The 12,738-nt window shown below is 37.1% G+C and overlaps 1 pseudogene; it reads right to left on the bottom strand.

Moving 5' to 3' along the window:
* Positions 1 to 1,286: 1,286 nt before the first annotated feature.
* On the bottom strand, positions 1,287 to 2,476 carry LOC124971814 (actin, cytoplasmic 1-like; annotated as a pseudogene).
* Positions 2,477 to 12,738: the final 10,262 nt, after the last annotated feature.

Genomic DNA, 12,738 nt, shown 5'->3' with positions numbered 1-12,738 from the left:
TTGTTTTACTTGTTCTAATTAGTTACATATGACAGTAGAATGCATTTTGACATATCATACATAAATGGAGCATATCTTCTCATTCTTCCGATTGTACATGATGTAGAATCACATGGGTCTTGTAATCATATATGCACATAGGGTAATGATATCCAATCATTTTACTGTCATTCCTACTCCCATGTCCCCTCCCCTCCCTCACTCCCCTATGTCTAGTCCAAAATACCTCTTTTCTCCCTTCTTTGCCTTATTGTGAATTAGCATCTGCACATCAGAGAAAACATTCAGCCTTTGGTTTAGTGGGATTGGCTTATTTCACTTAATGTCATATTCTCCAACTCCATCCATTTATCTGCAAAGGCCATAAATTCATTCTACTTTAAGGCTGAGTAATATTTCATTGTTTATATATGCCACATTTTCTTTATCCATTCATCTGTTGAAGGGCACCTAGGTTGTTTCCATAGTTTAGCTATTGTAAAAATTGAGCTGCTGTAAACATTGACATGGCTGCATCAGTGTAGTATGCTAATTTTAAGTCCTTGGGTATAAATGAAAGAGTGGGATAGCTGGGTCACATGGTGGTTCCATTCCAAGTTTTCTTAGGAATCTCTATACTGCTTTCCAGAGTCGCTACACCAATTCATGTCCCACCAGCAATGTATTAGTGTATCATTTTCCCACATCCTCTCCAACATTTATTGTTGCTTTTATTCTTTTTTTTTTTTTTAAGGTGTGCACTTTTATTGAACTGGTCTCAAGTCAGGGTACAGGTAAGCCCTGGCTCCCTCCACACCTCAGCCCACTCTCAGGGAGACCAAAAGCCTTCATACATCTCGAGTTGGGGGACAAAAAGGGGGGCCACAATGGCTGACCATTCAAAAAAAAAATAAAAAAGTATTAAGGCAAAGATTAAAAAAATTTGCATTACATAATTTACACAAAAGCAATGCTGTCACCTCCCCTGTATGGACTTGGGTGAGGACTGGGCCATCCTCCAGTAGGAGGAGTGGGGCGGCTTTTGGGAGGGCGAGGGACTTCCTGTAACAATGCATCTCACTATATTTGGAATGACGATTAAAAAAAAAGAACAATGTACAATCAAAGTCCTCGGCCATATTGTAGAACTTTGGGGATGCTCGCTCCAACCGACTGCTGTCACCTTCACCGTTCCAGTTTTTAAATCCTGAGTCAAAAGCGCCAAAACAAAAACCAAAAACAAAAAGGAAAAAACAAAAACAAAAACAAAAACAAAAAAACAAATAAAGCCATGACAATCTCATCTCGTTTTCTGCGTAAGTTAGGTTTTTGTCAAGAAAGGGTGTAACGCAGCTAAGTAACAGTCCACCTAGAAGCATTTACGGTGGACAATGGAGGGGCCAGACTCGTCGTACTCCTGCTTGCTGATCCACATCTGCTGGAAGGTGGACAGTGAGGCCAGGATGGAGCCGCCAATCCACACAGAATACTTGCGCTCAGGGGGAGCAATGATCTTGATCTTCATTGTGCTGGGTGCCAGGGCCGTGATCTCCTTCTGCATCCTATCAGCAATGCCTGGGTACATGGTGGTGCCACCAGACAGTACTGTGTTGGCATAGAGGTCCTTGTGAATGTCAACGTCACACTTCATGATGGAGTTGAAAGTAGTTTCATGGATGCCACAGGATTCCATGCCAAGGAAAGAAGGCTGGAAGAGCGCCTCAGGGCAGCGGAACCGCTCGTTGCCAATGGTGATCACCTGGCTGTCAGGCAGCTCGTAGCTCTTCTCCAGGGAGGAGCTAGAGGCTGCAGTGGCCATCTCCTGCTCGAAGTCCAGGGCAACGTAACACAGCTTCTCCTTGATGTCAGGCAAGATTTCCCGCTGGGCTGTGGTGGTGAAGCTGTAGCCACGCTCAGTCAGGATCTTCATAAGGTAGTCTGTCAGGTCCCAGCCAGCCAGGTCCAGACGCAGGATGGCATGGGGGAGGGCATACCCCTCCTAGATGGGCACTGTGTGGGTGACCCCATCACCGGAGTCCATCACAATGCCGGTGGTACGACCAGAGGCATACAGGGACAGCACAGCCTGGATGGCCACATACATGGCTGGGGTGTTGAAGGTCTCAAATATGATCTGGGTCATCTTCTCACGGTTGCCCTTGGGGTTCAGGGGTGCCTCGGTCAGCAGCACAGGGTGCTCCTCGGGGGCCACACGCAGCTCGTTGTAGAAGGTGTGGTGCCAAATCTTCTCCATGTCGTCCCAGTTGGTGACAATGCCGTGCTCAATGGGGTACTTCAGGGTCAGGATGCCTCTCTTGCTCTGGGCCTCGTCACCCACATAGGAATCCTTCTGGCCCATGCCTACCATCATGCCCTGGTGCCGCGGGCGCCCCAGGATGGACGGGAAGTCGGCCCGAGCATCGTCACCCGCGAAGCTGGCCTTGCACATGCCCAAGCGGTTGTCAACAAGGAGCGCAGCGATATCGTCATCCATGGCGAGCTGGGTGGTGGGTGTGGACCGGCAGCAGCGGAGCGGCGAGGGGACTGTACTCGCAGGGTGGACGCGGTCCCGGCAGTCTGCTTTTATTCTTGATGACTACCATTCTGACTGGAGTGAGATGGAATCTCAGTGTAGTTTTAATTTGCATTTCTGTAATTGCTAGAGATGATGAACATTTTTTCATATATTTGTTGATCAGTTGTATTTCTCCTGTGAAGTGTCCGTTCAGTTCCTTAGCCCATTTATTGATTGGATTATTTGGTTTTTTTTTAGTGTTAAGTTTTTGAGTTCTTTGTATATCATGGAGAATAGTACTCCATCTGAGGTGCATGTGGCGAAGATTTTCTCCCATTCTGTAGGCTCTCTCTTCATGTTATTGTTTCCTTTTCTATGAATTTTTTTGGGGGGTACCAGGAATTGAGCTCAGGGGCTCATGGCCACTGAGCCACATCCTCAGCCCTGTTTTCTGATTTATTTAGAGACAGGGTCTCACTGAGTTGCTTAGCACTTTGCCATTGCTGAGGCTGTCTTTGAACTCTCAATCCTACTCCCTCAGCCTCCGGAGTCACAAGGATTATAGGTGTGCACCATCATATCTGGCAAAACTTTTTAATTTGATTCCCTCCCACTTATTGATTCTTGATTTTACTTCTTTTGCTTTAGGAGTCTTATTAAGGAAGTCAGTTCCTAAGCTGATATGGTGGAGATTTCAGCCTACATTTTCTTCTATAAGGTGCAGGGTCTCTGTTCTAGTGCCTGGGTCATTGATCCACTTTGATTTTTGTTCATGGGAGAGATAGGGGTTTAATTTCATTTTGCTACAGAAGGATTTCCACTTTTCCTATCACCATTTGTTGAAGAGACTATCTTTTCTCCAATGTATGTTGTTGGAGCCTTTGTTTAGTATGAGATAACTGTATTTCTGTGGGTTTGTCTCTGTCTTCTATTCTGCACCATTGGTCTACATATCTATTTTGGTGGCAATACCATGCTGTTTTTGTTCCTATGGCTCTGTAGTATAATTTAAGTTCTGGTATTATTATGCCTCATGTTTTGTTTTCTTGCTATTGCTTTGGCTATGCTGGGTCTCTTATTTTTCCAAATGAGTTTCATGATTGCTTTTTCTATTTTTATGAAGAACGTCATAGATATTTTATTTGGAATTCAATTAAACCTGTGTAATGCTTTTGATAGTATGGCCATTTTGACAATGTTAATTATGCCTATCCAAGTGCACACAAGATCTTTCCATCTTCTACGTTCTCCTTCAATTTCTTTCCTTAGTGTTCTGTAGTTTTCAGTGTAGTGGTCTTTCACCTCTTTTGTTAGATTGATTCCCAAGTAATTTTTTCAGGCTATTGTGAATGGGGTAGTTAATTTCTCTTTCAGTGCATTCATCATTTATATATAGAAACACATTTGATTTATGGGTGTTAATTTTATATCCTGCTACTTTGCTGAATTCATTTATTAGTTCTTGAATGTTTCAGGTGGAATTTTTTGGATTTTCTAAATATAGAATCATGTCATTGCAAATAGGGAAAATGTGAATTCTTCTTTTCCTATCTGTATGCCTTTAATTTCTTTTTCTAATTTTTCTGGCTAGAGTTTCAAGGACAATGTTGAATAAAAGTGGTGAAAAAGGGCATCCTTGTCTTCTTCCAGTTCCTCGAAAGAAGACTTTCAATTTTTCTCCATTTAGAATGATGTTGTCCTTGGTTTTAGCATAGATAGCTTTTACAATGTTGAGGTATGTTCCTGATATCCCTAGGTTGTCTAGTGTTTTGAACATGAATAGTTGCTGTATTTTGTCAAATGCTTTTTTTGTATCTATTGAGATGGTTATATGATTCTTGTCTTTAAGTCTATTGAGGTGATGAATTACATTTATTGATTTCTAGATGTTGAACCAAACTTGCATCCCTGGGATGAACCCTATTTGATCGTGGTGCACTTTATTTTTAATAGGTTTTTATATGCAATTTGCCAGAATTGTATTGAGAATTTTTGCATCTATGTTCACTAGGAATATTGTTTTGAAATTTTCTTTTCTTGATGTGTCTTTGTCTGGTTTTGGTATCAGGGTAATGCTAGCCTCAAAATGAGTTTAGAAAGTTTCCTTCCTTTTCTGTTTCATGAAATAATTTGAGGAGTGTTGGTGTTAATTCTTCTTTGAAGGTCTTGTAGAACTCTGCTAAGAATCTGTCTGGTCCTGAGTTTTTCTCAGTTTGCAGGTTTTTGATGGTGTCTTCTATTTCACTGCTTGAGATTGATCTGTTTAAATTGTGTATGTCCTCCTGGTTCAGTTTGGTCATATGTCTCTTGAAATTTTTTGATGTCTTTAAAATGTTTGATAAATGGAAAACTTATAGAAAAAAAATTATGAGTTATAAATTTTCAAAATAGTTTCTAATTATCTTCTGTATTTCAGTAGTGTCTGTCATGAAATTTTCTTTTTCATCACAAATTTTAGTAATTTGTGTTTTTTTCTCTCTTTCTCTTTGTTAGTGTGGCTAAGGTATTATTAACTATATTTTTTATTAGAACAAGTTTTTTGTTTTGTCAATTTTTTGAATTGTTTCTTGTGTTTCATTGATTTAAACTCTGATTTAAATTATTTCCTATCTTCTACTGCTTTGTTGTTGGTTTGTTCTTTTTCTAGGGCTTCAAGATTTAATATTAAGTCTTTTATTCATTGACCTTCTGTTCTTTTAATGAATGAGCTCAATGCAATGAAATTTCTCCTCTTTGCACTGCCTTCATGGTATCCTGAGATTTTGATATGCTATATCAGTATTCTTATTTACCTCTATGTTTTTTTTTTAATTTCCTCCCTGATTTCTTCTTGTATCCTTTCATCATTCAATTGTGCATTATTTAGTCTCTAGGTGTTAGAGTACCTTCTGTTTTTATTCTATCAATGATTTCTCTTTTCATTCCTTTATGATCTGAGAGGATGCAGGATATTATCTGTCTATGTTTTTCTATTTGCTAAAATTTGCTTTGTGGCATATGATATTGTCTTAGAGAATGATCCGTGTATTGCTGAGAAAAGTGTATTCACTCATTGATGGATGAAGTATTCCATATATGTCTGCTGAGTCTGCATTGTTGATTTTATTACTTACTTTTATAGTTTCTTTTTTTAGTTTTTGTTTGTAAGATCTATCCAGTAGTGAGAGAGATGTGTTAAAGTTACCCAATATTAATGTGCTGTGATCTGTTTGATTCTTGAAGTTGAGAAGTGTCTGTTTGATGTACATAGATGCTCCATTGTCAGGGCATAAATATTTACAATTGTTATGTCTTGTTGATGTATAATTCCCTTAAACAGTATGAAATGTCCCTTCTGATTACTTTTGGCTTAAAATTCACTTTATCTCAAATGATGATAGAAACCTATGCTTGGTGATGCATTCTCTGTGACTAATATGTTTTCCCCATCCTTTCACCTTCAGTCTGTGAATGTCTTAGCCTATGAGGTGAGTCTCTTGGAGACAGCATATTGTTGGGTCTTGTTTTTTAATCCAATCTCCCAGTTTATGTCTTCTGATTGATGAGTTTAGGCCATTAATATTCAAGGTTATTATTGAGATACTATATGTGTTTCTGGTCATTTTGGTCTAATTCTCATTTTTAATTTAGATTAGTTTCTCTGTTTATTGAGTATTCCTTTAGTGTAGTTCCTCGTTTTGCTGGATTTCACCTTGTTTTCATTTTTTCTTCATGGAATATTTTGTTGAGAATATTCTAAAATGCAGGCTTTCTAGTTGTGCATTTTAAAAAAAATTTATTCATCATGAGAGGATTTTATTTTATATTCAAACCTGAAGCCTAATTTGCTGTATATAAGATTCTTGGTTGGCATCCATTTTCTTTCAGAGCTTAGTATATATTATTCCAGGATCTCCCTAGCTTTGAGGGTCTGGGTTGAGAAATCAGCTGAGATCCAAATTTATTTCCCCCATATGTAATCTGATATTTTTCTTTCACTGCCTTTAAAATTTTGTCCTTATTCTGCTTACTAGGCATTTTCATTATAATGTTCCTTGATGTGGGTGTGTTGTAATTTTGCATATTTGCGGTCTTGTAAGCCTCTTTTAGTTGGTTTTCCATTTCATTCTTTATATTTGGGAAATTTTCTGTTATTACTTCATTGAAATGATTGTGCATTCCTTTGGCCTTTGGTTTGCATCTCTGCACCTTCATCTGTGCCAATAAATATTAAATTTGTTCTTTTCATGTTTTCCCATAATTCTTGGAAGTTATGTTCATGGTTTCCTAACATCTCTCCATGGTCAACTCTGTTTTCAATATTATATATTTTGTTTTCATTGCCTGAGGTTCTGCCTTCCGAGTGTTCTAGTCTGTTGGTGATGATTTGTATTGAATTTTTCATATGCTTTCAAGTATTTCTGTTTGTTTTTTTCCAGAATCTCTATCCCTCTATTGAAGTGATCTTTTGCTGCCTGTATTTGCTCTTACATCATACTTTACTTTGCACATCAGTTAACTATGTACATTCTAAACTCCTTCTCTGATATTTCTTCCACTGTGGTGTTGATGGATTCTGTTATTGGAGTATCTTGGTTTGCTTGGGGCCAGTTTTTCCCCTGCTTTTTCATGTTGTTTGTGTGTTTACTCATCTAACAGTATGAATCTGAGTCAGTAGAGTTTCTAACCTGTGTACTTATAGTTTCCCTGAAGTTTTCCCTAGCTCACTGTTTAGCGGGTGACAATAACAACAACCATTGAAAACAATTACAGCATTAAACCAAATAGTTCCTACTATGATGCCTACAATGTTAGGTATCAGAATAAACAGAAATGATATGATCATTTATTGTCTATAATAAAAATAACAAGTTTACAATAGGGTTTACATTTTCAAATGGTGGACAGGGAGAGAACAGGAATGATATAGGATGTGATGATTATTAGGAAGGAGGAAAGAAGGCAGAAGTAAAAGATTAAAGGGTGAGTGAAAGAGAGAACAATAGAACTTGACTTAGCAGAAGAAAAGTGAGAATCAAGGGAAATAGGTAGAAGAAATATATATATATACACACACACGTACATATATATAGCAACAATTTAAACTAAAAATTAAAATCAAAGAATAAAAACAAAACTAAAATATGCTAATCAAACATCCAAGTTCACAAACAACTAATCCATTTAAAACAACTGGCTTTAAAAATGATAGAGAGCTGAGAAAAAAATAGGAAACTCTATAAATATACATGTGCCATTAAGGTCACACTTAAACAGTGAAAAAGTATAAAGGGAGAAAAAGAAAAGGAAAGACAAAAAGTCTTGATGAAGAGCTAAATAATTATTTCCCTTGGAGTTCAAAATATTCTCAGCTTCCCTTTCCAGCAGTTTCAGATGGGGTCTTCTGGATCGAGATGCTCCATGCTCTGGATTGCTGGAATGAGAGAGGTCATCCCATAGGCGGTGTTCCTGGAGGCAGGGTTTAGGCTTAGGTGGGCTCCAGGCTCCTTGCTGAATGCCACTTGGTCTGGAGGTTCAACTCCTGTGGTGGGGGAGGCAATTTGTATTCTGCAAGACCCCACATTTCCTGGCCTGGGTTCAGTCTCCAAACAATTTATCTCATCCACACCCTTCTGAGTTCCCATCCAGATGCATTTCTCCCAGCTGGTCCTACAAGCAGTGGGACTGGATGGGGAGGGGTAGAGTCAGGTGTGTTTTCATGACCAGTTGTCCCCTGTGTAAGCCTCTCTCCTGGTTTGATTTTCTTCTGCTTGCTTAAGCCCACTCTATGTTGTGCAGCATGTGTTTACTGTGTCTGTATTTTGGGCCAAACTTGGGTTTGCCAGGAATTGGCTTCCTCAGTTGCCAACCCCAGTATTGCAACTGCAAATTGGTTCCTTCCTATTTCCTTTGCACACTACCTGGAGAAATGGAAACTTCTTTCCCCACACATGGATATCATACAGCACGTCCTTCAGGATTGTTGTGCAATGTCCTTGGTCTCTAAATGCTCCATAACCAAACATACCTTAGGCCTCCCAAAAATGTAGGTTCTTTTAATTCTCTTATCCTTTTCTATGCTCATGACTCAAGCTTCCAGCTGGGCTGTGGCAATGGCTGTGCTGCTTGGAAGTTTTTCCTTATTGTATTATATCCAACCTCCTGTGTCCTCAGTCTGCTTTGAATAGCCAGTTTTAGGTTCCAGTAAAGTACCCCCCCCCTTTTTTTGTTCTCCCACCTTGTGGAGAAGCTGCTTGTTTGGTTTTTATGGTTTCACACCACAGAGCAGCTAGAAATGTGACTTTCTCTCCATTTTGAATCCGCTGCCATTACCCTATCTTTAATGGTGGAGATTATTAGAAAAATTTGATTTACATTATTTTAAGGGTCATGTGTTTGCAAGGCACACCAAAATTATATGCACACTACCAAAAAGAAAATTTAGAAGAAGTTTTTTTTCCTATTCAATCAGAACTTACTTTTTTCCTTAATCTCAAGAACAGCAAATTATCATTTGAATTATAGTCTTTTCCAAGAAAAACATAATATTGAATTGCTTCAATTAGTATAAAATAAATTTTTACATGAATAAATGTACTGTATTTTAGCACCATAGTTTATCTCAGTGTGAACACATAACTTTCTATTTTTAGTTTTTTCTTGGGAAGAGGATAGAAGTGCTATACAGTAGGTTATTTAATCAAATAATCTGGATAATAGAAGGTGAATATGTACACAATAGCCAACTTTCTAGTGTTTGAAGTCTTGGAACACAATAAAATACAGTTAGCATGAAAGCTGTACTGAGCATTATTGAATCCTACTTTGATGATTCAGATGACACTTCAGGACTTTCACCGCTCCAGGGTCATCATTATGAAGATAAATTCTTATTAAAATATGGTGATGCCAGCTAAAAAAGATTTCTCATTGATAAAAGACTGAGCAGACAACACAGACCTTATTATACTGTTGTATAAAAAGCAGATATATTTTATGTGATTCTTCCCCTACTGGAATTAAAGAGAGAACACTTTGTGAAAAAATTATGCTTGTTGGGAAAGCTATTGCATTTACAAATTCATGTATTCAAATAGATTTACTGAGAACCCCATATGTATCATTTTTGAGGCAGCAATGGAGTAATAAAACTGAATTTTATAACACATGCACTTATACTGAGAATAAACAAAATGGTATGCTGTCTGAGGAACTGTTTATTTGTTTACTTATTTAATATTTTCTGATAGCTTAAATTGGGACTTTAATATACTTAATAAAGGATTAGGGCTAGGGTTGTAGCTCAGTGGCAGGGCACTTGCCTAGCATGTGTGACGTACTGGGTTCTATTCTCAGCACCACATATAAACAACAACAACAACAACAAAAGATTCTTTGACCACTAAACATATATTTAAAAAAAAATTTAAAAAGAAAGGAGTACCTGGATTAGGTAAATAAACACAATTGGACTTTTATGAAAAGAGTAAAAATATCTACTGAGGATGATTAGATATTTCCTTCTTTTATTTTTCTTTTCTTTTATTTATGTATTTATTTTTGGTACCAGGGATTGAACTCAGGGGCACTCGACCACTGAGCCACATTCCCAGTCCTATTTTGTATTTTATTTAGAGACAGGGTCTCACTGAGTTGCTTAGCACCTCGCTTTTGCTGAGTCTGACTGAACTCGTGATCCTCCTGACTCAGCCTTCCGAGCCACTGGGATTACAAGCATGTGCCACTGTGACCAGCTAGACATTTCTTTCTTATAGTGTCAACTTATTCCATTTACTATATGATTAACTGCAATATAGATATGAAATAGATACAGTGACATTTTGAATATAAACTTAGTTTTAGCTCCTTGCCACTAAAGATTTGGAAGAGTGTTGACCTATGTGACAAAGAGGAATGTCTGTTCTGATACATTCTTGATCAGCTTCTTATATGTTCTTCTGATCATCTGTTTCCCATAAAATTTTTTGTTATACTATTTATGCTGTAAATAACCTCTTATTATATCATCCTCATCTAATTTGTAGATTTTTAATCTTTACATATGTTATTCCTTCACGTTGCTTTAAAAACATTTTCATTGGTAGATTCTCAGGGAATTTATTTCACTGTTATACCCCAAGTGAAATGTTAGCTTTCTCTTTTCCTTGGTAGTTATAAGAATAGTTTGTTTTTCTTGTTTCTGGAACTCTGCATAACCCAGTCCCTCCTTCTAGTCTGCTATACTTCTAATCTTTGTGCTTTTTCTAATATTGCCATAATACAGGTTCTGGGAAGTATCATACATATTCTGCTTCTTTTTGTTATAGGGGGCAAACAAAAAAGGAGTTTTAAACTGAAAAACCCCTTCCCATTGATTAGTGGAAAGACTGATATTTAGGATTGTACAATTAAACATTAATTTGTATCTCAGCACATTTCATTTTGTATCACACTGAATATGTCATAGGATTGATAAAAAATAGTCCTTGCTGCAGGGCATGGTGGCTCATGCCTTCAATCCCAGTAGCTTAGGAGGCAGAGGCAGGAGAATTTCAAGCTCAAAGTCAGCCTCAGTGACTTAGGAGTCCCTAAGCAACTTGGGGAGACCCTATCTCTGAATAAAATACAAAAAAAAGGGCTGGAGATATGACTTAGTGGTTAAGTGCTCCTGGGCTCAATCCTTGGTACTGGAAAAAAAAAAAAAACAGTCCTTGTTCCCCAAAAGGAATAAGGCTCATTTCAAATATCAGCTGAAGATTTCTGCTTTGAATACATACAGTTAGACACTGATGTGAAACCTATGTTTACCTTATTAAGCAGGATGGTGATTTAAAATTTCCTCAAGTTTCTTCATCTGTAAAAGTGTGAATAGTTCTATCATCATTACATAAGGAAAGTTGGTTCATCTAAAAGATAATCAAGGTACACAATGTATGTGGAATAAATGCATGTCTTGGGTTAATGACTTCATTTTGCTGTTGTAGTTTATTTAGCATTGATAATCTCAGAGAATAAATGGATATTAAGGAGGGTATCATCTGAGTATATCATAGACCCATCAGGAAACTACATCATAGACAAAAGACCCAGAATTTCATGAAAGAACTTGTTTATAAAAAACTGCTTCGATTTTGCATGAGTCAGATGTCATCATCATGGGAGGCAAAACCGTTAAGACCTCATGTTATCAAGTCAGACAAATTTGGTTTGAATTTTGGAACTACCACTTACAGTAGGATCTTGGATTCATTACTTAATCCAATGTAGAGAACAGGAAATAATACAGTCTTTGCTACAGGCTCAAGGCAAAGACATCAGGACAAGTAGAAGAGAGAATTTTTGTCCACAACAAGGAAGAATAGTGGGACCTAAAAATCACATTTTTTCCTGTATCAGTTCAACTTATAGATTCAAAGAATTCATGTATGTGTTCCTTAATTCATTCTGTCAACAAATATTTATTAATCATATATTATGTTCAAGTACTATGCTTAATACAAACACCTAGGCTATATGAGCAATGAAAGGCAGGTATTATCCTACTGTCATGGAACTCACAGTTCAGTGATAGAAATATTTGAGTTTGGAAGACTTTAAGAGGTTTGTCTAGTCCACTATTTTCCAAACTTTTCTTTGCAAGATGTTAGTTGTCCTATGATTGATCAATAGCTGCTTAATAAATAAATGTGTTTGAATGATCAAATTTGATAAATGGTATATATTATATCACTCCAATTGGAGAATCATAGAACATGTTGGCACATTAAATACTTTGAGAAGTTTTCCAATAAAACCATCTATTGACCTAGGATTAACCCAGCATTTCCAATATATGTTTGACCATAGACCCATAGACACCTAATTTTATAAAAAATTTGGTGATAACACATGAGATATAGATTCACTAAGCAAAATTTGAGAAGTTCTGATCTAATTAAGCCCTCTTATTTTGAAGTTGAAATAACTAAAAATAAAGAACAGAACTAAGTAGTTTAATATTACCCAGTTTCTCTTTAGATGAGTAGAGTACTGGAGGCTTGTTCCATGCTTCTACTTCACCATGAAACTCCCAAGAAAGCAATCCTCTTTGCTTTACTCTTAGAAAAAGTTTCAAAGAGATTGTACAATATTTTGAATTATTTTATGACTGTCCAAACCATAAATTAAACTTTAGATAATTCAAAGACTATTCTATGATCCACTTTAGATTTTTCTTGAAAATCATACAGAAAAATGAAAACTACTATAATTTATATATTATCAAT

The sequence above is a fragment of the Sciurus carolinensis genome, chromosome X (genome assembly GCF_902686445.1).
Source record: "Sciurus carolinensis chromosome X, mSciCar1.2, whole genome shotgun sequence".
NCBI classification, from domain to species: Eukaryota; Metazoa; Chordata; class Mammalia; order Rodentia; family Sciuridae; genus Sciurus; species Sciurus carolinensis.
The sequence above is the reverse complement of the archived record's forward strand: the minus strand, read 5'-3'. Positions and strand labels throughout refer to the sequence as shown.